Raw genomic sequence first — 21842 nt, 5'->3', positions numbered from 1 at the left:
ATTAATAACGAACTATAACGGATTAAAAGGGATAATGTAAAAATCCCTTAGACTATAATGGGATTTTCTAACGGACGTTTAATGGCTTATTTTCAGGGTTTTCATAACGGAACATCAAACGGATCTTTAAAGGGGTTATCCAGGAAAAACTTTTTGTTTATACATAAACTGGCTCCAGAAAGTTAAACAGATTTGTAAATTACTTATATTAAAAAATCTTAATCCTTTCAGTACTTATGAGCTTCTGAAGTTGAGTTCTTCTTTTCTGTCTAAGTGCTCTTTGATGACACGTATCTCGGGACGGGAACCGCCCAGTTTAGAAGCAAATCCCCATAGCAAACCTCTTCTACTCTGTGCAGTTCCCGAGACAAGCAGAGAGGTCAGCAGAGAGCACTGTTGCCAGACAGAAAACAACAACTCAATTTCAGCAGCTGATAATTATTGAAAGGATTAAGATTTTTTAATAGAAGTAATTTACAAATCTGTTTAACTTTCTGGAGCCAGTTGAGAGATAGATATATCTAAGTTTTTTCCTGGAATACCCCTTTAAAACGGATGAATTTTATAGTGTGAAAGCAGCCTTACATTTTCATTTAGACTGTTACAATTTTTATGACCACGTAGTGATCTGATTTAGCAGTGCAGTGGTTACTAACGTAACATGTGCGACTTTTTTGTGAAAGTGTCACAAAAAAAGTTGCACGGTCCAAATTTAGAAGAAATCACAGGGCTATATAACTACGCGACAATTGTGTCAAGCTCTGTGCAACTTTTCATACAATTGTTGCACGTCCCGCCACTGTTCTGCGACATTCATTTGAGTTCAGCGGCGTTCATCAGTTTGTGGGGCAATTCTCTAAACAAAACAAAAAGCTAGTTCAATTTTGATAAATGCCCTTCATTGTTTCCTGACCTGAGGCTCTGCAGCTGTTGCAAAACTACAACTCCCAGGATGCCCTGATAGCTGAGGGTAGTAAAGTTGCACCAGCTACAGGTATCTGTATATTGTTTATATCCCAGGGGGCATTAATGGAGCGTGACTGCTCTTATTAGATTATTTTTGAATATTTTTATTTGTATGCCAGTTTTTTGGTGTAAAAAAAAAAGTACCGATTTTTGCACGAGCCTCATTTTGAGTAAATATGTGCAACTGCAGCAATAAAGGGGTACTCCGCCCCTAGACATCTTATCCCCTATCCAAAGGATAGGGGATAAGATGTCAGATTGCCGGGGTCCTGCTGCTGGGGACCCCGGGGATCACTGCTGCAGCACCCCGCTATCATTACTGCGCAGAGCGAGATCGCTCTGCACGTAATGACGGGCGATACAGGGGCCGGAGCATCGTTATGTCACGGCTCCGCCCCTCGTGATGTCACGGCCCGCCCCCGTCAATACAAGTCTATGGGAGGCGTGGTGGTCGTCACACCCCCTGCCATAGACTTGCATTAAGAGGGGCGGAGCCGTGACATAACGATGCTCCGGCCCCTGTATCGCCCGTCATTACGCACAGAGCGAACTCGCTCTGTGCAGTAATGATAGCGGGGTGCCACAGCGGCGATCCCTGGGGTCCCCAGCAGCAGGACCGCAGCGATCTAACATCTTATCCCCTATCCTTTGGATAGGGGATAAGATGCCAGGGACGGAGAACCCCTTTAAAGGGGTACTCCGGTGGAAAACTTTTATTTATTTATTTATTATTTTTTTTAAATGAACTGGTGCCAGAAAGTAAAACAGATTTGTAAATTATTTGTATTTAAAAAAAATCTTAATCCTTTCAGTACTTTTTAGCAGAGGAAAATCTTTTATTTCTTGAATTTCTTTTGTCTTGTCCACAGTGCTCTCTGCTGACACCTGATCCTAGGCAGGAGAAAATCCCCATAGCAAACCTATGCTACTCTGGACAGTTCCTGACACAGACAGAGGTGTCAGCAGAGAGCACTGTGGACAAGACAAAAAAAAGAAATTAAAAAAGTAAAGCATTTCCTCTGTAGCATACAGCTGCTAATAGGTACTAAAAGGATTAAGATTTTTTAATAGAAGTAATCGACATATCTGTTTAACTTTCTGGCACCAGTTAATTTAAAAAAAAAAAAAATTTACCACCGGAGTACCCCTTTAATTTCCATTCTGTTACGTTAAAATGTACTTAAAATAAGGAATACACTTGTGAATACTTTGTTGTGAATTTTTCTGTTCTAGTTTTTTATAGCACAATGTCTATTTGCACAGAATCCATTTACTTTTTACTGTATAGCAATGTATTGTGGATGCAGTCAGAGCTAAGTTGTTTGGTCACATGACTAGTTAGTCACATGAGACTGCGGCATGGAGATTAACCACATTTCGTTTTCAGTATAGAAACCTGCAGAAATGTAACTTTCACTGTGACTTTGATTGGAGAAGGAAACAAAATGTTGTTTATAGAGAAGTAGTGAAGTCACTTTGTGGATTGTACATTTGTGTTCACTATTGGTTTGTGAATTAGTATATTTGTGCTGTAGTGTAGAAATTGAGGACTTTTCTGTTGGTTAGATTTAAGTGTGTTCTTTTAAGAATGGGGGAGCTTTATCAAAATCTGTCCAGAGGAAAAGTTGCCCATAGCAACCAATCAGATCGCTGCTTTCATTTTTAACAAGGCCTCTGCAAAATGAAAGAAGTGATCTGATTGGTTGCTTAGGGCAACTGGGCAACTTTTCCTCTGGACAGGTTTTGATAATTCACCCCTAATATTTCTATCTGATTCACGGCATATTGTTAAGCATCTTTTCATTGGTGGCGTATGACCTCTGGTACCTCAGCAGATCATGACAATAACAATAAGTGTTGATGCTCTGATGGTGGTGTGTCCCCTTCTGTTTCCTTCTGCTTAGCAGCCACCCATTTGAGCAGGCAAATAAAGCTTGGGCCTAGAGATGAGCGAACTTACAATAAATTAGATTCGTCACGAACTTCTCGGCTCGGCAGTTGATGACTTTTCCTGCATAAATTAGTTCAGCTTTCAGGTGCTCCGGTGGGCTTGGAAAGGTGGATACAGTCCTAGGAGACTCTTTCCTAGGACTGTGTCTACCTTTTTCAGCCCACGGGAGCACCTGAAAGCCTAACTAATTTATGCAGGATAAGTCATCAACTGCCGAGCCGAGAAGTTCCTGACGAATCGAATTTACTGTAAATTCGCTCATCTCTACTTGGGCCCTTTCAGGCGAATGGGGGTGTGCTGCAGCGCCCTACACCAGGTGACCAGGAGCACCACATGCAGGGAAAAACTGGGGACACAGCTGCACCAGCACACCACCACCTTCATCCTCATGCTCAGTGGGGATCCCAGAGGTTGGACCCTCACTAGCGATAAAGATGGCACATCATAACCATAACACTGTCTGCTAGAAATACCACTTTAAGTATTCACAAGTAGTGGGTTTGTCTATAACCATTTTAAGTTATTGAATACAGTCAACTTCAAAATGACCCAAAATTGCAAACCTATATTCCGGATTATTTTCTCCAATTCCACTCTGGGTTTTTTTTCATAAAAATTGTGTTTAAATTGTTTACATGCAGTAAGAGTAGTCACTAATGTGCTATTTGATTGAACATGATGCTTGTCAAAAGGAGGGAACGTGGCAAAATTTAAAGGGGTCCTTCAGTGCAAAAACATCTTATCCCCTATCAAAAGGATAGGGGATAAGATGTAAGATCGCTGGGGCCCCGCTGGGTGCACAGATGACTGGGGTGCCGCACCAGCGATCGTGGGGGTTCTCAGTGATGGGATCCCCGTGATCGAAGATCTCATCCCCTATCCTTTTTATAGGGGATAAGATTGTCCAGAGCAGCATAGGTTTGCAATGAGGATTTACTCCTGCTCTGGACAGTTCTTGATACAGGCATCAGGTGTCAGCAGAGAGCACTATGGACAAGACAAAAAAGAAATTCAAAAAGAAAAGAATTTCCTCTGTAGCATACAGCTGCTAAGTACTGGAAGGAGAATTTTTTTTTTTAATACAAGTAATTTACAAATCTGTTTAACTTTCTGGCACCAGTTGATAAAAAAAAAAAAAAAAAATTCCACCGGAGTACCCCTTTAAACCTGCGGTCATACATTTGTGTGATCCCCGCCTCACCTGACAGCTTCATCTGTTAAAGTTGAACTGGAAGCTCAGGTAAAGTCTAATGGGATTCTGAACGAGAGTAGAAAAGGTTCTGTAATTTAAGGCTGAAGTTGAGCAATTTTGTCATTTTACACAAAAAGATGGTTGCAGTTTATAGTTTTATGTTGCGCAAATCCTTTTTTTATTTTTATTTTTTTGCAGTGCGGTTGGGCTCTGGCTACAAGGCTGAAATTGTTTCTCTGGTGGTCTTTGGTTAGAGAAGCAGAACCCACAGCAGTGGTTTGTCCAGAATACACTACCACCTGTCTGCATTGTCTGATTCTTGGGGCATCCCAGTAATTACTAGCACGGGAGCCCCGTTTATGCCACTTTGTCATGAGCTCTTTTGTTTGATCCTTATCAATCTGGTTAAATCTATTTCAGTGTTATACAATAAGCAATAAGTATTTTATTCAGTTTACAGACCATGGATACAGAGCACTCTTAGTTGGAGTTAAAGGGGTACTCCGGTGGAAAACTTTTTTTATTTATTTTTTATTTTTAAATCAACTGGTGCCAGAAAGTTAAACAGATTAGTAAATGACTTCCATTCAAAAATCTTAAACCTTCCAGTACTTATTAGCTGCTGAATACTACAGATGAAATTTTCTTTTTGGAACACAGAGCTCTCTGCTGACATCATGACCACAGTGCTCTCTGCTGACATCTCTGTCCATTTCAGGAACTGTCCAGAGCAGGATATGTTTGCTATGGGGATTTTCTCCTACTCTGGACAGTTCTTAAAATGGACAGAGATGTCTGTGGTCATGATGTCAGCAGAGAGCTCTGTGTTCCGAAAAGAATTTCCTCTGTAGTATTCAGCAGCTAATAAGTACTGGAAGGATTGAGATTTTTTTAATAGAAGTAATTTACAAATCTGTTTAACTTTCTGGCACCAGTTGATTTATAAAAAAAAAAAAAATAGTTTTTCCCACCGGAGTACCTCATTTAAAGGTTTCATGCAGGAATAGAAAAACTGAGCTAATTTCTTCCTAAAACAGCACCTCAGATGTGGGGAGATTTTTCTAAACCTGTGAAGAGGTGAACTTTCCTATAGCAACCAATAAGATTGCTTCTTTTATTTTCCACAGGCTATTTAAAAATAAAAGAAGCAATCTAAGGCAACCTGCACCACTCTTCCGCTAAGCAGGTTTTGATTAATCTTTCCCATTGTGTGTAATATTACGACTTGGCTCAATTCATTTTAATGGAACTAACCTGCAATACCACAGATGATGCTGTTTTATGAAGTAATCTGGATAAACCAGTTTCTGCTTTTTCCCCACTTCAGAGGGTCACTGTGGTCATTCACACTGAACAGCTATGTGTGCGCTGTAGGTTTGCTGGACTCCTGTGTACAGGTGGGGATTACTTGCAGTTACCAAACTGTGCAAATCTAATGCATGAATCTGAACCGCATTAAGTTTACACATCACACAAACACACGTTTCCTGTCATTGCATTTCTTTTGTGTCTTGTGTACTTTAAGAAGTACGCCAGGGTTATTTTTTGCTTATTAGCCTATGCCAGTGGTCTTCAACCTTCGGACCTCCAGATGTTGAAAAACTACAACTCCCAGCATGCCCGGACAGCTGTTGGCTGTCCGGGAATGCTGGGAGTTGTGGTTTTGCAACATCTGGAGGTCTGCAGGTTGACGACCACTGGCATAGGCTAATATTCAAGAATAAGGTAGAGATACAGTGGTCCCTAAGGTTACGATATTAATTGGTTCCAGGACGGCCGTTGTGTGATGGGGCCGTTGTGTGATGGGGCCGTTGTGTGATGGGGCCGTTGTGCGATGGGGCCGTTGTGCGATGGGGCCGTTGTGCGATGGGGCCGTTGTGCGATGGGGCCGTTGTGCGATGGGGCCGTTGTGCGATGGGGCCGTTGTGCGATGGGGCCGTTGTGCGATGGGGCCGTTGTGCGATGGGGCCGTTGTGCGATGGGGCCGTTGTGCGATGGGGCCGTTGTGCGATGGGGCCGTTGTGCGATGGGGCCGTTGTGCGATGGGGCCGTTGTGCGATGGGGCCGTTGTGCGATGGGGCCGTTGTGCGTTGGGGCCGTTGTGCGTTGGGGCCGTTGTGCGATGGGGCCGTTGTGCGATGGGGCCGTTGTGCGTTGGGGCCGTTGTGCGATGGGGCCGTTGTGCGTTGGGGCCGTTGTGCGTTGGGGCCGTTGTGCGTTGGGGCCGTTGTGCGTTGGGGCCGTTGTGCGTTGGGGCCGTTGTGCGTTGGGGCCGTTGTGCGATGGGGCCGTTGTGCGATGGGGCCGTTGTGCGATGGGGCCGTTGTGCGTTGGGGCCGTTGTGCGTTGGGGCCGTTGTGCGATGGGGCCGTTGTGCGATGGGGCCGTTGTGCGATGGGGCCGTTGTGCGTTGGGGCCGTTGTGCGATGGGGCCGTTGTGCGTTGGGGCCGTTGTGCGTTGGGGCCGTTGTGCGTTGGGGCCGTTGTGCGTTGGGGCCGTTGTGCGATGGGGCCGTTGTGCGATGGGGCCGTTGTGCGATGGGGCCGTTGTGCGATGGGGCCGTTGTGCGATGGGGCCGTTGTGCGATGGGGCCGTTGTGCGATGGGGCCGTTGTGCGATGGGGCCGTTGTGCGTTGGGGCCGTTGTGCGATGGGGCCGTTGTGCGATGGGGCCGTTGTGCGATGGGGCCGTTGTGCGATGGGGCCGTTGTGCGATGGGGCCGTTGTGCGATGGGGCCGTTGTGCGATGGGGCCGTTGTGCGTTGGGGCCGCTGTGCGATGGGGCCGCTGTGCGTTGGGGCCGCTGTGCGTTGGGGCCGCTGTGCGATGGGGCCGCTGTGCGTTGGGGCCGTTGTGCGTTGGGGCCGTTGTGCGTTGGGGCCGTTGTGCGTTGGGGCCGTTGTGCGTTGGGGCCGTTGTGCGTTGGGGCCGTTGTGCGATGGGGCCGTTGTGCGATGGGGCCGTTGTGCGATGGGGCCGTTGTGCGTTGGGGCCGTTGTGCGTTGGGGCCGTTGTGCGTTGGGGCCGTTGTGCGATGGGGCCGTTGTGCGATGGGGCCGTTGTGCGATGGGGCCGTTGTGCGATGGGGCCGTTGTGCGTTGGGGCCGTTGTGCGATGGGGCCGTTGTGCGTTGGGGCCGTTGTGCGTTGGGGCCGTTGTGCGTTGGGGCCGTTGTGCGTTGGGGCCGTTGTGCGTTGGGGCCGTTGTGCGTTGGGGCCGTTGTGCGTTGGGGCCGTTGTGCGTTGGGGCCGTTGTGCGATGGGGCCGTTGTGCGATGGGGCCGTTGTGCGATGGGGCCGTTGTGCGATGGGGCCGTTGTGCGATGGGGCCGTTGTGCGTTGGGGCCGTTGTGCGATGGGGCCGTTGTGCGATGGGGCCGTTGTGCGTTGGGGCCGTTGTGCGTTGGGGCCGTTGTGCGATGGGGCCGTTGTGCGTTGGGGCCGTTGTGCGTTGGGGCCGTTGTGCGTTGGGGCCGTTGTGCGTTGGGGCCGTTGTGCGTTGGGGCCGTTGTGCGTTGGGGCCGTTGTGCGTTGGGGCCGTTGTGCGTTGGGGCCGTTGTGCGATGGGGCCGTTGTGCGATGGGGCCGTTGTGCGTTGGGGCCGTTGTGCGTTGGGGCCGTTGTGCGTTGGGGCCGTTGTGCGTTGGGGCCGTTGTGCGTTGGGGCCGTTGTGCGTTGGGGCCGTTGTGCGTTGGGGCCGTTGTGCGTTGGGGCCAGAGATGAGCGAACTTACAGTAAATTCGATTCGTCACGAACTTCTCAGCTCGGCGGTTGCTGACTTTTCCTGCATAAATTAGTTCAGCTTTCAGGTGCTCCGGTGGGCTGGAAAAGGTGGATACAGTCCTAGGAAAGAGTCTCCTTTGAACTAATTTATGCAGGAAAAGTTATCAACTGCTGAGCCGAGAAGTTTGTGACGAATCAAATTTACTGTAAGCTCGCTCATCTCTAGTTGGGACCATTGTATTTTGGGACCATAACTCTATGGAAACCTGGTAATTGGCTCTGAAGCCTGATGAGTGCGGGGTGCTGCGTGCGAGATCACGGGGGTCCCCAGCGGCGGGACCCCGAGCTATAAGGCAATTTATCCGCTATTCTTTAGATAGGGGATAAGTTGTCAGCAGGGTAGTACCCCTTTAACTAATTTAGATAAAGTCCTTACATATAAAAGTAATAAAGATCTGCTGGGAGCTGTAATCACTGTGTATGTAGAGGACAGCAGCTTCTTCAGGGACCTGTACAGTACACACAATGTCCTAAAAAAGTAACATGGAGCCGCCCTCACTTGGTGTCCAAAGGAGCAGATAACCCTGGTACAGGTAAAGAGTACAGAACATGTAGTATCTCCCTGTACTGTAGGGGGCGCTACCAGACGTGGCGGCGGTGTGCGGGGCGGGGGTCGGGGGGGATGGCTAGGGGGGCAGCGGTGGTGGGCGGGGATAGGGGGAGGGATGACTGGGGGGCAGCGGCGGTGGTTGGGAGGACCCCCGGACAGGCAGGGGGAGAGAAGCGGGTGGCGGCGGTGGTCTCTGATTCAGCCAAAGCCGCTGCAGATCATTGATTTAAAGCGCCCACTTTAAATCCATGATCTGCAGCAGCTTCTTGGGGGTGTAGAAATAGCCGATAACTTATACCGGAATATTGGTATAAGTTATCGGCTATCGGCCTGAAAGGCCACAGATTATCGGTATCAGCCCTAAAAAAAAAAGATATTGGTCGATCCCTAATCTGGACTATCTGTAGTATTGTATGTTGAGTCTGGTTTCAAGTTACAATGATCCAGAAAAGACCATTGTATGTTGAGGTCATTGTAAGTTGAGGGATCACTGTATGCCTTGTGCTTTTTAGTTTTATCTGATGTAGTGGGCATGAGTTTGGCTCAATACTTGGCAATTGCATCACTAAAACGATTTTCTATTGCTGCCTACATTTCCCATGAATCATCTGGCTTTGCAGAGAGAGAGAGAGAGAGGGGGGTGGAGTCTCATCACTAGCTTTGGTCATCTAATTAAGCTGCTGGTGCTGTAGTTCACCCAGGTTGCTAATTGTTGTAAAATAGCACCACTCTTTACAGCGATCTTGTGAAAATTGTGACCAAAACAAAAAAAGCAACAATAACGCAACATAGCCTAAGGAAAGACGCATAACTGCTACGAATCCTTTTGCCATAGTTAGCAGCAGTATACAGAGATCTATTGGAATGTTTCGGCCATTAACTTAATTAAATTGCAGCTACCATAATGCACAAACCCTTCCGCACAGTATTTTTTTTTTTAGATTATACAGTAAGAAAGTGTGTCTCTGATAAAAAATAACTAAATATCAGAAAACACATTGGCCCATATTTACAAAGCAGGCTACACCCGATATGAAATTTGCAAAAATCCTTCCCTTTACGCCCAGCATCTTTTTGAGATGACACTAGGCGGCAATAAAGCTGAAAAAAAAACAAAGGGGCTCCGGCCTCTGTCCTATTCTGACAAATGTGTGCAAGACAGTCTCTGGAGCTTGGAAAGAGTCACATCTCTATGGGGGAGTTGTATCAATACCTGTCCGTAGGAAGTGTCGTAGTTGCCCATAGCAACCAATCAGATCGCTTCTTTCGTTTTTTCAGAGGCCTTTTCAAAAATGAAAAAAGCGATCTGATTGCTATGAGCAGCTTTTCCTCTAGACAGGTTTTGATAAATCTCCCCTTATATATTTTTTTGCATCAATGTTTAAAGGGGTAGTCCAGTGGTGAACAACTTATCCCCTATCCTAAGGATAGGGGATAAGTTTGAGATCGCGGGGGTCCGACCGCTGGGGCCCCCTGCGATCTCCTGTACGGAGCCCCGACAGCCCGCGGGAAGGGGGCGTGTCGACCTCCGCACAAAGCGGCGGCCGACACGCCCCCTCAATACAACTCTATGGCAGAGCCGAAGCGCTGCCTTCGGCAATCTCCGGCTCTGCCATAGAGATGTATTGAGGGGGAGTGTCGGCCGCCGCTTCGTGCGGAGGTCGACACGCCCCCTTCCCGCGGGCTGTCGGGGCTCCGTACAGAGAGATCGCATGGGGCCCCAGCGGTCGGACCCCCCGCGATCTCAAACTTATCCCCTATCCTTAGGATAGGGGAGAAGTTGTTCACCACTGCACTACCCCTTTAAGGTTAGAATTCCTATGAATTGAAGTAATTTTCACTTTAGTCTTAATTCTAAGAGTTTTGCATGAGATTGTTTGCAAAACATCTGCAATATAAATAATGTATTATGTAATAAAATTATACAGCGGTCCCTCAAGTTACAATATTAATTGGTTCCAGGACGACCATTGTATGTTGAAACCATTGTATGTTGAGACCAGAACTCTATGGAAACCTGGTAATTGGTTCTGAAGGCACCAAAATGTCATCCAAAAAACAGGAAAAAGTGAGGATTAAAGATAAATAAGTAGATAACTAATACAGATAAAGAAAATCCTTACATATAAAAGTAAGAAAGATCTGCTGGGAGCTGTAAATCACTGTCTATTTCAGTGTTTTCTAACCAGGGTGCCTCCAGCTGTTGCAAAACTACAACTCCCAGCATGCCCGGACAGCCGAAGGCTGGAAGTTGTAGTTTTGCAACAGCTGGAGGCACCCTCTTTGGGAAACACTGGTCTATGTAGAGGACAGAAGCTTCTTCAGGGTCCTGTACAGTACACGCAATGTCCTAAAAAAAAAAAAAAAAAAGGAATATGGAGCCACCCTCACCCTGGCGCAGGTACAGAACATGTAATACCTCCCAGTACTGTAGGGGGCGCTTCCAGACACCAGTCAGTGCACTTTAGGAATACACTGGTTTTACCAGTGAAATATCCATTCTGATTGGTCGGGTTCTTCCAGCCATTGACACATTTCACAGATCAGGACTGTCTGTAGCATTGTATGTTGAGTCTGGTTTCAAGTTACAATGGTCCAGAAAAGACCATTGTACATTGAAACTATTGTATGTTGAGGCCATTGTAAGTTGAGGGATCACTGTACTTTTCTAATAGCAACTATTCTGAAACTTGCTGTCAGCTGAACTTTGCTGGAAAAAAAATGTATTGTCTGGAAGGGTTTTAAAGGAGTTCTCCAGGAGTTTCACAGGTCTGGCATGGTGTAATGCAAGACGTCTGCTTGGGAGGCTGCCCGTGTTTCTATGCTGCGGCCCAAACCTATTCATGTGGCTGCTTAGCAAACATAAGAGGCCAGTAGTTTACCCATTCCAGTGTATGAACGACACTCTATTGAATAAGGACAATAGAAAACTCCAGGAGTTTCCCTTTAAATGAAACGCATGTAGATTTCTTTCCTAATAAAATTATTAGTAGATGTAGAGTTATTCTCTGGCACTTGGGGGTGATCAGTCCTAAAAATATTGCAGGCAATAAGTGAGAAGCATTGTTTTAGTAAGAAAAACAGAACACACAGTGACAAGGGCTATTGAATGTTGTATGATGCTTGCTGCCATTGTTTATACAAATATTGTCAACTGAGAAATTTAAAGGAGATGGCTCATGCTGAATATTACAAAAAAAGAAAGTATCCCCTATTCTCAGAAGGGTCTGACTAGAGATGAGCGAACTTCCAGTAAATTCGATTCGTCACGAACTTCTCGGCTCGGCAGTTGATGACTTTTCCTGCATAAATTAGTTCAGCTTTCCGGTGCTCCGGTGGGCTGGAAAAGGTGGATACAGTCCTAGGAGACTCTTTTCCTAGGAATGTATCCACCTTTTCCAGCCCACCGGAGCACCTGAAGGCTGAACTAATTTTACGCAGGAAAAGTCATCAACTGCCGAGCCGAGAAGTTCGTGACAAATCAAATTGACTAAGTTCGCTCATCTCTAGGTCTGACCACTGGGGCCCCCTGCGATTTCCTGTACAGAGCCCTGGCTCTCCCCCAAAGCGGTGTGTCATGACTCCTGCCAGAAGCGAGGGCCACCACGCCCCCTCCATATAGCTCTATAGGAGAACCTGAGATTGCAGAATTGCCTAAGTTTGGACTACAAGGGCTTGTTACATTTATGCCGCTACAGTACAATACGAGAAGTTTAAACGGTGCCTTAAAGGGGTATTCCAGGGGGTAAAAAATTTTTTTTTTTTTTTTTATATAGATCAACTGGCTCCAAAAAGTTACAGATTTGTAAATTACTTCTATTTAAAAAAAAAACTTAATCCTTCCAATAATCAGCTGCTGAAGTTGAGTTGTTCTCTTCTGCCTGGTAACAGTGCTCTCTGCTGACATCTCTGCTTGTCTCGGGAACTGCACAGAGTAGAAGAGGTTTGCTATGGGGATTTGCTTCTACTCAGGACAGTCCCCGAGACACGTGTCATCAGAGAGCACTCGGACAGAAAAGAACAACTCTACTTCAGCAGCTCATAAGTACTGAAAGGATTAAGATTTTTAATAGAAGTAATTTACAAATCTGTTTAACTTTCTGGAGACAGTTGATATGTAATAGAAAGTTCTATCCTGGATAACCCCTTTAACCCCTTAAGGATGCAGGACGTAAATATACGTCCTGGTGCGGTGGTACTTAACGCACCAGGACGTACATTTACGTCCTGTGCATAACCGTGGGCATCGGAGCGATGCCCGTGTCATGCGCGGCTGATCCCGGCTGCTGATCGCAGCCAGGGACCCGCCGGCAATGGCCGACGCCCGCGATCTCGCGGGCGTCCGCCATTAACCCCTAAGGTGCCGGGATCAATACAGATCCCGGCATCTGCGGCAGTGTGCGATTTGAATGAATGATCGGATCGCCCGCAGCGCTGCTGCAGGGATCCGATCATTCATAACGCCACACGGAGGTCCCCTCCCCTCACCTTCCTCCTTCCTCCGTCCGGCTCCCGGCTTCTCCTGCTCTGGTCTGTGATCGAGCAGACCAGAGCAGAAGATCACCGAAAACACTGATCTGTTCTATGTCCTATACATAGAACAGATCAGTATTAGCAATCATGGTATTGCTATGAATAGTCCCCTATGGGGACAATTCAAGTGTAAAAAAAAAATGTAAAAGTAAAAAAAGTGAAAAATCCCCTCCCCAATAAAAAAGTAAAATGTCCGTTTTTCCTATTTTACCCCCAAAAAGCGTAATTTTTTTTTATAGACATATTTGGTATTGCCGCATGCGTAAATGTCCGAACTATTAAAATAAAATGTTAATGATCCCGTACGGTGAACGGCGTGAACGGAAAAAAAGTCAAAAATTCCTACTTTTTTAATACATTTTATAAAAAAAAAAATTATAAAAAATTCAAAAGTTTTTTTATATGCAAATGTGGTATCAAAAAAAAAGTACAGATCATGGCGCAAAAAATGAGCCCCCATACCGCCGCTTATACGTAAAAATAAAAGTTAGAGGTCATCAAAATAAAGGGATTATAAACGTACTAATTTGGTTAAAAAGTTTGAATTTTTTTTTAAGCGCAACATTAATATAAAAGTATGTAAATGGGTATCATTTTAATCGTATTGACCCTCAGAATAAAGAACACACGTCATTTTTACCATAAATTGTTCGGCGTGAAAACGAAACCTTCCAAAATTAGCAAAATTGCGTTTTTCGTTTTAATTTCCCCACAAAAAGTGTTTTTTGGTTGCGCCATACATTTTATGATGAGTTATGTCATTACAAAGGACAACTGGTCACGCAAAAAACAAGCCCTCATACTAGTCTGTGGATGAAAATATAAAAGTGTTATGATTTTTAGAAGGCGAGGAGGAAAAAATGAAAACGGAAAATTAAATTGTCTGAGTCCTTAAGGCCAAAATGGGCTGAGTTCTTAAGGGGTTAATGTATGCTGTGAGAACCTGCCCAAAGGTGAACAATAAAGACGTATGCAACATTGACCCAAATTGAGCTTGTTTTGGCACATATGTTTGTGGTATATATCAGGTGTGTGTGTGTGTGTGGTACAGATGAGATTGTATCCTAACGCTATGTTCACATGGCGTAATTTCCGCAATTTCGCACAAATTGCGCTCGGCAAGGCTTGCTGAACGGAATTGCGGCAGAATTTTTGTGTTCTCAGAACAAAATTCCACCAAAATTCAAGGCCTATTGACTTCAGTGGGATTCCACAGCGGAATTCTGCAGAATAGAAGACTGGTCTTATGTTTATGTGGAAAGTGGACTTGCTGTGGTGGAATGTCTGCGGCAGAAATTCAGCTGTTTGAATGGAACTGCGGAATCCCAGTGAAATCAATAAGGCTGGGTCCACACTACGTTTTGTCCCATACGGGAGCGCATACGGCAGGAGGGAGCTAAAAGCTTGCGCTCCCGTATGTGACCGTATGCGCTCCCGTATGCCATTCACTTCAATGAGCCGACCGGAGTGAAACGTTCGGTCGGCTCATTTTTGCGCCGTATGCGCTTTTACAACCGGACCTAAAACTGTGGTCAACCACGGTTTTAGGTCCGGTTGTAAAAGCGCATATGGCGCAAAAATGAGCCGACCGGACCGAACTTTCACTCCGGTCGGCTCATTGAAGTGAATGGCATACGGGAGCGCGAGCTTTTAGCTCCCTCCTGCCGTATGCGCTCCCGTATGGGAGAAAACGTAGTGTGGACCCAGCCTAAGACAGAAAATTTTATCAGAGCATAGTGTAACGCTACTTATAAGCAGGCAGACTGCTGGCCAACAAATCAATCCTATTCACCTCTGCTGTTGTTGGACGCCCACATGTTTTGATTACTGGATCTTTGTGTGCTACCTTGGACTATTTGATTATTTTCAGCCACAATGTGATCAGTCCACGATCAAGTTTACTTATTTTATTTTTATTTTATTTTTTGGTACTTTGTTATGGGAGATGCCACCTTACCTGAGGAATTTATAACAGCATTTGTGGGATGATTTCTCCAAACCTGTCAGATTGCAACCATTGGGATCCCTTGTTAAACTTTTAAAAGGGCCTCTGACCTGTCCTATTCACATGCATTGGGACCCCCTGTGATCTCCTGCATGGCACCTTGGCCCTCCCAGAAACTAAGCGTGTCGCCCCTCTCACAAAGTGGTGGCCGACAAGCTTCCTCCAGGTATCTCTATGGGAGAGCCAGAGATGCAGCTTTAGCCTATCAACAGCTCTCTCATAAAGATATATGGAGGGGGCATGTCTGCAGCAGCTTTGTGCAGTGGGTCAACACACTCTGTTCCAGGGGAAAACCGGAAAGCTGAGGTCCCAGTTATCTCGACTGGTGTCAGCTTTCACTGTATCACTCTTTTTGTCTGTGATAAGAAGGGTATTACTAGGAAATGACCTGTACAGAACAAGAAGTGTTTTTGTTTTAGACCTAGTGGCCAGAATGGAAACGGAAACCATTCATGATTATTTTAAATTCTAGGACATTAGGATAAGTTGTTATTGGTTTTATATACGTTCTTGGTGGCTTTATTTCGATGAAATATAACTTTTATACAGTCTTAGTACGACTTACAGATGGAATATCTGCGGTGCCCCACTCCGCAATGCCTCTCTATGACTTTACACCCACTCAGTTTAACACACAGGGCTTGCCTGCCAATGGTGACCCACGTGTAAATCTCCATTCGCCATGAATGGTGACTGTGATGCACGCGCGCAGACAGTCTATGTTCCTAACTGGTCTTACTCTTTGTGCATCACTTCACAACGCGTGAACGGGATTTCCACACAGATTACACTTACAAGCCCTTTGAACCTGTGGCATAGCGGATGTTCGGTCGCTGGGGTCCCGCTGCTGGGGACCCCTGCGATCTCCGGGCTGGCAGCGACAGCATCTGGATCACGGAAGATTAAATTTTCCGCGTTTGTGACGTTACACCACCCCCCATTCATGTCTATGGGAGGGGACGTGACAGCTAGAACATAGCAGCCATGTCTCCTCCCATAGACGTGAATGGAGGCAGTGTAGCAGCTTGCATCACCTGTCATCAGGTACGGAGCTGAGTTCGCTCCATGCACCGAATGATGGGGGAAAGGGGGGATGTTTCCAAAGGAGTACTCCTTTAATGTCAGGCCAATTTTTGTAATTTTGTTTTTCTCCTCTCCTTATAAGAGCCATACCCAATATGTAGATCTTTTAGTTAATTTATTACTTTTAAAAATTTACTGGTAATCTAAAAAGTACCTCACTAAACTGTTATCAACTACCTCAGGCTATGTTTCCTAACTTCTCCTAACACCCCTCCTGCCCTTAAAAACTATTTCAGAGCTTCAAAAAACTGCTTCTTACCTTTCTTCTTGCTCACAACAGTGCAATTTCCCAGCAGGAGAAAGTGGGCGTTTCCCAGCAGGTATGACATCACTGAAGCCTGCTGGAGGGACCACTTCCGCCCGCACATTGTTGTAGCATTGTGATGAATAGAAGACCTCAAGCTCGGTGCATGTTTCAGTCTGTGCAGCTTTCTGTGAGAATCTGTGCAGCTGTCAATCAAGCTCAGTGCAGAGAAAAAACCTGCCAGACCGAGAGGAGACCGAACTCACTGTATTAATTGTGGCAGGGAGCAGAACAGAGCCACCTAGTGGCCGTTTTTTATATTAAATATGTTTAAAATGTATGTTGATAATTTTAAAAGCAAGTGAATGGGGAAAGTGTCTAATTACACAAGGAACACTATATTAAAAGTTTTATTTGGTGACAGGTACTCAATGTAATTTTTTTGTTAAAGTCTTGATTGAAGCTGTAGTTCTGTAACAGCTGGAGAGCTTGAGGTTGGGGAACACGACTGTTCACCTCAGTGCTTCCTGGTCTCTTGTCCCATGCTGATCTGCTGCTCTGGCCTCTTCTAGTCATGGCTGGCCGCTTGAATCGCTCCATCTGCATCATAGAGGAAGTGCTGGGCAAGGGATGAGCACTCTATTGCTTGGCTTTCACTCCTATAACTTACATTTTTGTGGCTGCATAGCTGTATAAGGGCAAACTTTTAGTTTTTGTTATGATCCGTCATTTTTATCTCTACCTTTCAACCCCTAGAGCACACAAAGAACATACATCTACGTTGCTGTGCTCTGGTACTTGGTGCACAGCCATGTACATGTTTTTCGTGGTATTCTGCAATCACCGTGTCTCCCAAAACGGTGATCTGAACAAGCCGGTACTCAGGGGCACAGTGTGTGGCAGTATTCTACTCGGGGGCACAGTGTGTGGCAGTATTCTACTCGGGGGCATATGTGTGTGGCAGTATTCTACTCGGGGGCACAGTGTGTGGCAGTATTCTACTCGGGGGCACAGTGTGTGGCAGTATTATACTTGGGGGCACAGTGTGTGGCAGTATTCTACTCGGGGGCACAGTGTGTGGCAGTATTCTACTCGGGGGCATATGTGTGTGGCAGTATTCTACTCGGGGGCACAGTGTGTGGCAGTATTCTACTCGGGGGCACAGTGTGTGGCAGTATTATACTTGGGGGCACAGTGTGTGGCAGTATTCTACTCGGGGGGCACAGTGTGTGGCAGTATTCTACTCGGGGGGCACAGTGTGTGGCAGTATTCTACTCGGGGGGCACAGTGTGTGGCAGTATTCTACTCGGGGGGCACAGTGTGTGGCAGTATTCTACTCGGGGGGCACAGTGTGTGGCAGTATTCTACTCGGGGGGCACAGTGTGTGGCAGTATTCTACTCGGGGGGCACAGTGTGTGGCAGTATTCTACTCGGGGGGCACAGTGTGTGGCAGTATTATACTCGGGGGGCACAGTGTGTGGCAGTATTATACTCGGGGGGGCACAGTGTGTGGCAGTATTATACTCGGGGGGGCACAGTGTGTGGCAGTATTCTACTCGGGGGCACAGTGTGTGGCAGTATTATACTCGGGGGGCACAGTGTGTGGCAGTATTTTACTCGGGGGGGGGGGGGGGCACTGTGTGTGGCAGTATTACACTCGGGGGGCACAGTGTGTGGCAGTATTTTACTTGGGGGGGGGGGGGGGGGGGCACTGTGTGTGGCAGTATTATACCAGCTACTTAATTTTTATATTTTTATCTTATTATAAAATGGAGTTAGTCCTTTTTTTTTTTCCAATTCTGGCGCAAATTCTGGCGCAGACAGAATCTGGCGCACAACCCGACAAAACATGTCGGGTTTGCAATAGTAAATGAGGGCGATGTGTTAATTCAGGAATAGAAAACCAGAGTTAATTAATTCCAAAAACCGTACCACACCTCTCCTCAGGTTGTGTGTGGTATTACAATTTGGCATCTGCTCTGTTTTTCTTACCTAACTACAGCACTCATCTCTGGTGTCCACATGAATGGAGCTCGTACTGTCTACAACATGGCACTCCCTGAGAGCCGAGGCCCCATTCTGGAGGTGGCAGGGGGGGGGGGGGGGTCCGACTGCATTACTACACTGGGGATAAATTAAGGTATCCTTTAAAAGTAACAATATGGCTCCACCTTCAGTTGTTGACTTTTGCAGAAACATCTGTCACACCAGAATAGAAAATAATGATAATGGGGGGAGATTTATCAAAACCTGTGTAGAGGAAGCAGTTGCCTGTAGCAACCAACCAGATTTTTTTATTTTTCAAGTGCCTTTTTTTTAAATTGAAAGAAGCCATTTGGTTGCTATGGGCAACTGCACCACTCTTCTTCCACTCAGGTTTTGGTAAATTGCTTCCAATATCTCTGCAGATGTAACAAGCTTTATTTGTCAGGCTTCGGCCTTTTGGTTTAGCAATATATATGGGCAAGTTTACATTGAGTATAAATCCTCTGAGGTTCTGCTGTGTGCACCCATCCCCCACCGTATGAAGCATCACTAGGTAATGCTGCATATTTCTCTTCACTACCATCTCATTCCTGTACTTGTCAGCTCTATGGATGTCCTAGCCTGTAGTGACAGATATTTACGGCCTCAGGTTGGCTGCCTATGTCTGTAATCTTATGAACTTGTGTTGAACTGGCTGATTCAATCAGGCGTTTTCTTTGCTGAGATTCCTACAGACAAACCTCCTGTGTGTATATATAAATGTGAATTTTCATTCTTATATAATTTTGGTACAGGTTATGTCTATAAATTTACTGTATGTGTGTGTGTGTGTGTGTGTATATATATATATATATATATATGTATATATATATGTATAATGTCTGTGTGTGTGTATGTGTATATATGTATATATATATATATATATATATATATATATATATATATATATATATATATATATATATATATATATATATAATATGTGTATATATATATATTCTCCATATTGCAGCTCTAATCAGCCTAGAGATGTGGGTGCCAGTGTCCAAAACTTCTTGATAAAGGTCCTTAGGTTAGATAACATCCAACAACAACGCGGCACTCCGGAAAATAGTGAAAACATTTTGGGTTTGTATACACAGTGGTCCCTTAACATATGATGGTAATCCGTTCCAAATGGACCATCGTTTGTTGAAACCATTGTGTGTTGAGGGATCCGTGCAATGTAAAGTATAGGACAGTGGTCTACAACCTGTGGACCTCCAGATGTTGCAAAACTACAACATCCAGCATGCCCGGACAGCCAGCGGTTATACTTGCGTGTCTTGGCCGCTCCGGACCGTTACTGCTGCCCTGGATGCCTTCCATCCCTGTCGCAGCATCCCCGGGGTGTCTCTGACGCTCTGGCAAGGCCTCTGCTTCCCCGGTATCCTCGCTCTCCGTCGCCGCCATCACGTTGCTACTCACGCCGCTCCTATTGGATGATGGGACGGCGTGCGCAGCGACGTGATGACGATGATGGAGAGCGCCGACGATGCAGGGGATCCCAAAGAGGACGCACCGGAGCCCCGAAAACAGGCAAGTGATAGTCAGCGGACCACACAGGGCACCGTAAACTGCTATCCGGTGGCAGCTGAAGCAGTCTGCGCTGCCGGATAGCCGTTTATGCGATGGCCCCGACATACAAAAGCATCGTATGTTGATGCTGCTTTCAACATGTGATGGCCTCTGAGAGGCCATCGTATGTTGAAATGATCGTATGTCGGGGCCATCGTAGGTCGGGGGGGGGGGGGGGGGTCACTGTATATATGTATAGTTTGTGTGTATATATATATATATTTATTAGTGTGTAAATAAAATGAAATGCTGCAGGTTAAGCTTGGGGTAGGGGTGAAGTTATGGCAGGTGACAGCTGATGTGCATTTTGTTAAACTATTTGTTCAAAAGTGATGATCTTGGAATAGTGACAAGTTTAGGTAATGGAAAATGCAATGTATGTACAGTATGTATTAGGGGATTAATGTCTTTACCGTGTACTGGTTTGTACTGTGTGTGTTAGGTTGCACATATTGCACAATGAAAATAATAGAATCAGAATAATTTATACAACTTACACCCACTTGTCTGTCTTGTAGTAATTTGTTATGCAACACTCTCACAAAAATTGTCTACATTGAAATATCTAGAAGCTTTGTATATTTCTACAGAGGCTGCAAGAAAACCTATTCCCAGGCCTTACCACTCTGCGCAGTCCTGTTAATATCGGTCCTGATTATACATGGCCATTTGGTGTAAAGATACCATACTACTGAATATGACGTACTACTGGACATACTACTGAATATGTCCTGTTTTCTTTTGTGTTGCAAAATAGGAGCAACGCTTCTGCCCTGACCGTTTTAGGGTGCGTTCACACTGCGGAATCTCCGCTCCCAGAATTCCGCAGGAATTACTCAGTGTGAACGCACCCTAAGGGTACGTTCCCACCTGGCGTATTTGCTGCTGCATATTTTCTAACCCATTGACTTCAATGGGAAATAAAATACGCAGCAGCAAATAGGCAGCAAAATACGCCAGGTGGGAATGCACCCTTATTTGGCCAGGATAAGATGCTACAAAAAACTGCCCCATCTTTTTCACTTTTTTTTTTAATTGGTTTTATTTATGACTGCCTAATTTTGTTCTCTATTCCAGTGTTTCCCAACCTTTTTCGGGTCGGGGCACACCTCGGGGAAAAAAAATTTCCGCGGGGCACCGCTACCGAGGCTGCCGAGCAAAAAAAAAAAAGGGGAAAAAACCCACTGCACTATATCTATTTATCTGTCTCACTGTCACTCAGTACTTACTGCACTTGTCTCCTTGGAGGGCCGGACTATAGTAAAGGAAGAAGAAAAAAAAATAAATAAATATATATATATATATATATATATATATATATATATATATACACACACAAATTCCTATGCACACTGCATATATCTTATCTTGAATATATCTTATTTTCCCCCACATTAGGCCCAGTAGCGTTGCCCCCCCCCCACATTAGGCCCAGTAGCGTTCCCCCCCCCCCACATTAGGCCCAATAGCGTTCCCCCCCCCCACATTAGGCCCAGTAGCGTTCCCCCCCCCACATTAGGCCCAGTAGCGTTCCCCCCCCACATTAGGCCCAGTAGAGTTCCCCCCACATTAGGCCCAGTAGAGTCCCCCCCCCCCCACATTAGGCCCAGTAGAGTCCCCCCCCCACCACATTAGGCCCAGTAGAGTCCCCCCCCACCACATTAGGCCCAGTAGAGTTCCCCCCCCCACATTAGGCCCAGTAGAGTTCCCCCCCCCCCACATTAGGCCCAGTAGAGTTCCCCCCCCCACATTAGGCCCAGTAGAGTTCCCCCCCCCACATTAGGCCCAGTAGCGTCCCCCCCCCCACATTAGGCCCAGTAGCGTCCCCCCCCCCCACATTAGGCCCAGTAGCGTCCCCCCCCCCCCACATAAGGCCCAGTAGCGGTCCCCCCCCCCCCACATTAGGCCCAGTAGCGTTCCCCCCCACATTAGG

General features: G+C 46.2%; 1 protein-coding gene and 1 long non-coding RNA gene across 5 annotated transcripts in view; one reads left to right on the top strand and one right to left on the bottom strand.

The window, feature by feature from the left end:
• Positions 1-21842, top strand: part of NIPBL (NIPBL cohesin loading factor) — a 188321-nt gene that overhangs the window by 35317 nt on the left and 131162 nt on the right. The window lies entirely within an intron of this gene.
• Positions 16734-21842, bottom strand: part of LOC130295561 (uncharacterized) — a 55331-nt gene continuing 50222 nt past the window's right edge. Inside the window, exons 2-3 of the long non-coding RNA XR_008848911.1 lie at positions 21139-21164; positions 16734-16994 (exon numbers count right to left, since the gene is read on the bottom strand). This is a non-coding gene — a long non-coding RNA (uncharacterized LOC130295561). The remainder of the gene's footprint in view (positions 16995-21138; positions 21165-21842) is intronic.

This window comes from Hyla sarda, chromosome 1 (assembly GCF_029499605.1).
Source record: "Hyla sarda isolate aHylSar1 chromosome 1, aHylSar1.hap1, whole genome shotgun sequence".
NCBI lineage: Eukaryota > Metazoa > Chordata > Amphibia > Anura > Hylidae > Hyla > Hyla sarda.
The sequence above is the reverse complement of the archived record's forward strand: the minus strand, read 5'-3'. Positions and strand labels throughout refer to the sequence as shown.